Below are 4988 nucleotides of genomic sequence, written 5' to 3' on the forward strand. Positions count from 1 at the left end.
TTAATATTGTTTTATTGATATTAAGAGTCCCACCCTGCTTTCTCCCTCCACTGGAGGCACTCAAAGCAGCTAATAGCTTCCAACCACCAGCACTGAACATAAAAATAACAATAAGCCACATCATTGAAACCACGCAAGAACAGAGTGAGGAGAGGGCTTAGCAAACACTTCCACCTGTGTGCCCCATTTGCCTGGTTTACACACATAATGGTTGAATCTTAATATGGTAGAATGGACTATACAATTTCAGACTGACTTATTATCAGGTCACATGGCAAAGGATTGTACTACAGCTAAGCATCACCAACATGGTGCCCATGGGCGCAATGGTGCTCCTGAGGACTTTTCCTCATGCCCATTAAGCCTCTGAGCAACACCCACCCACTCATTGCCTCCTTTAGAATCAAAGAATCATAGTATTGTAGAATTGGAAGGGTCTTTAAGGATCATCTAGTCCAACCCCCAAGATTCAGGAATATGCAGCTGCCCCATACAGGGATCGAACCTGCAACCTTGGTGTTATCAGCACCACGCTCTAACCAACTGAGCTATCTAGGCTGTGAATTCAACCTAGTGCTAAGCAGACCACTCTATCAGGGCAAGCATTTCTGCTTGCCTGATGGAATGAACTGCCCACACACCTTCACTGTGAAGTGACCTGGTCCATCCTACCACTTCCTCCTCTTGCATGCTAGACTTGGACCCTCCCTGCTTTCTATATGATAGGATCAGATGCAGGTTTTATTTAATAAATGGCTCTTCCTTCCACTATCATGCATAGTTTGCAACAGGAGGATAATCTCCAGGTCTGCAGCCCTTTCTGATCTTCCCCGAGTGAATGTGTTTGCAGCAGCAAAGATTTATGGCAAGACAGGAACGGAATGGTTAACTTCATCATGGGATATAAAGGAGGTCAAACGGTGGGGAAAGTGGAGTCTGGAATGTTTGCTATGTTTACTTTGTAAGTAAAGCCAAATCCCAGAACAGGGATAGGTTTTGATTAAATTCTGCTTGGAGAAGAATTTCAGCTAAGCTGTTTTCTTGCTAAAAATGCAGCTTTGACCAAAACGGGCCATTTAAAAAGATCAAAAATAACCCTGACTGGTACTATTGTTGTGCATTTGCTCCATAGACCTACCAAGCCCCCTGGTCCTTCGTGGCTTTTTCTGAGAGGTGAATGGTGGAGGCCCACTTCGTTGTGTTGCCTTTTTTTCAGAAGCAATCCCATTATAATAAGTTGCTATTATATATTACACACATGAGGTTGCACTAACATAAATGTCTTTGTGGACAGGTGTCTACAAAGTGAACAGTCCATTGTCCTGCCTCCCTGCCCCCATCACTGAGGTTGTCTGCTTAAAGAGGGTCTCTTGAAGATAATGCTACATCCCATCAAACAATGCCTCTCATTTTCCGATTCGCTGTTCCTGCGGGATGTGGCTGCTGATTGGACACAGCCTTAAAAAAAAAAATGCAGATGTTTCCTTCCTGCCTCCTTTTTCTCAGCCTGAGACCCGACATGTAATAAAACTACTAACCCCTCAAATGAATCTCCTTTGGAGAATCAATAAACAGTGCCCCTCCCATAGTTCAGAGCCCCAAAATGTTCCCATTACCACCTAATAATCAAGTCAAGTTGGAGTTACAGAAGAGCTATATCGCCTTCAGATCTTAATCCAATGGCTTTTCTTCTTTTTCTCCCACCCACATAGAACAGTGCTTCTAGGCTTTTCATGGTTGACTCACACAAGCTTGAGATTTCTTCAAATATTATATTCATTTTTAAAAAGAAGAAGAAGAAGAAAAACAACATGTGAAGACAGTGTGGCTCCAAATGTGTCGCTTGAGATGATGGAAAAGATGGTGCTTCCATCCCTCCCCAAATTCCTCATACCAAATCCAACTAGGCTTGTAGCTGATCCTTTCTTCAGCATCTTCTACCACATCTGAGGGCAACAGGCTTGTTCAGGGGATGCAGTGCATGCTTTTTGACACACACAGCTCTGGTCTCTAATACCTACCCACTGCTGCCTGCCCACTGGTACATGCCATCCGAGGCAGCAACCTCACTCTGCCTAATGCTGGGACAGCACAGAGCCTAGGGCTTGCTGATCAGAAGGTCGGTGGTTCGAATCCCCGTGACGGGGTGAGCTCCCGTTGCTCGGTCCCAGCTCCTGCCCACCTGGCAGCTCAAAAGCACGTCAAAGTGCAAGTAGATAAATAGGTACCGCTCCGGCGGAAAGGTAAACGGTGTTTCCGTGCACAGCTCTGGTTCACCAGAAGCGGCTTAGTCATGCTGGCCACATGACCTAGAAGCTGTACGCCGGCTCCCTCGGCCAGTAACACGAGATGAGCACCACAACCCCAGAGTCAGACATGACTGGACCTAATGGTCAGGGGTCCTTTACCTTTACTATTCTCAGTAAACTCTTAGGGTGGTATTCAACTAAGTTTTATGCAGACTAGACTTGCTGAAATGAATAAATGTGACAAAATTTAGTTCACTAATTTCAACTGGTCTACTGATTGAAAATCACCCTTAAGTAAATCTTGATGAAAGTTTTTCCCTTCTTTAGAAATGCTTAGTACTTCATGGCAAGAGAGACTTAAACTCAGCGCTAAATAGGACATATTCACATGGCAATTTTGTTGGAAGTTTTGCTCTTCCTGTTTTCCTCAGCTAAGGTTGATATTTGTCATGCTGGATGTGTGCTAAGTTATTCCAGCCAACTGAATAGCCCTTGAAGCTTCAGAGCTCTTCAAAACAGGAATGGAGAACAGTTTTGAGCCTATTCGAATTCAAATAAAGACATGACGTGTCAACCCAAGGCTGGCTGGGCCCTAGTAGGGTTGCCATATTTTGAAGAGCAAGAAAGAGGACACAAGGATCACTATGACAACTCTCGTTTTACATACCCATGAAAAAGAGGTTGTGTCCTGGAAAAAGAGGACATATGGCAACCCTATCTCAGGCAGAACACTCAAATGGCACACTACTTACCTACTCCCCCACTCAGGTAAATAATAATGATTCTTTTAATATGTCTCAGAATCATCCACTGTGAGAGACATGAACATAATGTCCCTTAACACTGCTGAATTTACATGATGAAATATTTCATAAACTAAACTTCATTTCACATGGAGTTATTGGGCAATAGTGGGATTTTTAATTCTAAGGAACTCTAGTGACATTTCTGAGGGATTTCAATGTCTTAAGAAAGATATTTTCTTTTAAAACTCCCCCCCCCCTTCATCCTTATTCTCACCCTATGATCATGCTTTCTTTGCCCGCTGATGGGCTTTTCTTAGGAAATTCCATTTCACCCTTGCACAATTGTGGGTTTATGTCATTAAAAAACAAGCAAAAGCAAAAGCAAACAATCTAATGGTTACACTTGCTTTCTCTTTCAAAACATTTTTATCTGCATAATGTAACATCTCTTTGTTGCAGAGATCTTCTGCTGCAGCAGACGTCTGCTGCTGCTTAAATTAGTGTAGAAAGTGCTGTGCATACATATGGCATAAAAAAATGATTGGATGAATATATTAGGAAGGGATTGTATGCATGCTTTATGCACCCAGTCAGGTTTTCTGCACACATAAGAACAAAGTGCAGGGCTAGCCTGAGACTTTTTGCTGCCCAAGTTGAAGGCAGAAGTGGCACCTCTTGCATTTTGTTTCCAAAAAAAACAAGATTGGCAGCCAAATCATGCTTCTCATGAAAATTCACCAGCATTTTAGTGCAAATTTCTCCTAATAAACACATTTTTATATGCAATTTGAACGAATAGACACATTTTTGCAAGCAATTTCCTCTAATAGAATGCATTTTAATGTTATTTCCACTACCATATTCATTTTAGGCACACTTTCCCCTAATAACTGCATTTTTTAAAAACATAGTTTGGTTGGGAAACTGCACCACAAAATTCAGATAAGTGTGAATTTTGCCAGATAGTTGTATTTCAGTTCTCATATTGCTCCAGAAAGAGCAAATTTGGTAAATTCTCTTTTAACTGCAAATTAAACCAAATTTCTCCACATCCCTGTTTAAAGCTGACAAGGAGCTGCAGTCAAGGAAACCAAATAGAAGCAGCCACAGGAAAATCCTAATAATCCTGTGACTTCCATCTAGACCAGTTTTTGTGCTGTTGCTGCCCATTTAGAGCAGTCTTTTAAATGTTGCTCCAATGTGCCATGTGGATAATACCCTCTAGTAAATGGGTCATGGGGGGTGGTTGGTTGATGGACACATCTGAGCTGTTGGACAATTCAAAGTGTTTTGCTCAGGTCTTACTTGTGGGCATCCTACAGGCATCTGATTGGCTACTGTGCGAATGGAGTGCTGGGCTAGATGGGCATTTGGCCTGATCCTGCAAAACTCTTCTTATCTTCTTGTGTTTTTATGACAAACAAAATGAAAAAGGGAAGGAAAAGCCATCATTAAAATTAAGTGTCTATAGAAAATGTCTCAGGAAACTTTGAAAGCCCTTATAGGTAGATAGTTAGCATTACTTTATGTGACTTTCTAAGGATTTGGTTTGTTCAAGGGAATGACCTTCAGATGCCATCACAGTTTTTTCGACATGTGTCAGATTCTTCAGCATTGACCAGAGAGGTTACAAGTGTAACATGATAAAGCCAGAATGCTTAAGATTCCTCCCTTGGAGTCAGTGGACTCTTCAGATGCCTTAAACCCTTCATGAATTATGTACCATCCCTGCCAACAGACAGCTCTGAAATGTTAATTTATTGCATTGCCTAGAATCCATAAAAAAAAAATCCATCCAAGTACAAAACCCCAACCAGACAGCATCCGTATGACTGAATTACTTTCTGCCACCTCATTCACCAAAATGTCTCTGCGGATAGATATACCTAAAAGCTGTGGAAGCAAGTCAAGTGAATTTAGGATGACATTTTATAGGACAACATTTTCCAATAACTGGTTTTGACATTTCCGCTGCAAGGTTTCCATAGAATGC

At 41.9% G+C, this 4988-nt stretch overlaps 1 non-coding gene across 1 annotated transcript; it reads right to left on the bottom strand.

Moving 5' to 3' along the window:
* Positions 1-484: 484 nt before the first annotated feature.
* Positions 485-558, bottom strand: TRNAI-GAU. Its single transcript has one exon. It is a non-coding gene; the product is annotated as a tRNA-Ile (tRNA).
* Between the last annotated feature and the right edge of the window lie 4430 nt (positions 559-4988).

The sequence above is a fragment of the Lacerta agilis genome, chromosome 3 (assembly GCF_009819535.1).
Source record: "Lacerta agilis isolate rLacAgi1 chromosome 3, rLacAgi1.pri, whole genome shotgun sequence".
Lineage (NCBI taxonomy): Eukaryota > Metazoa > Chordata > Lepidosauria > Squamata > Lacertidae > Lacerta > Lacerta agilis.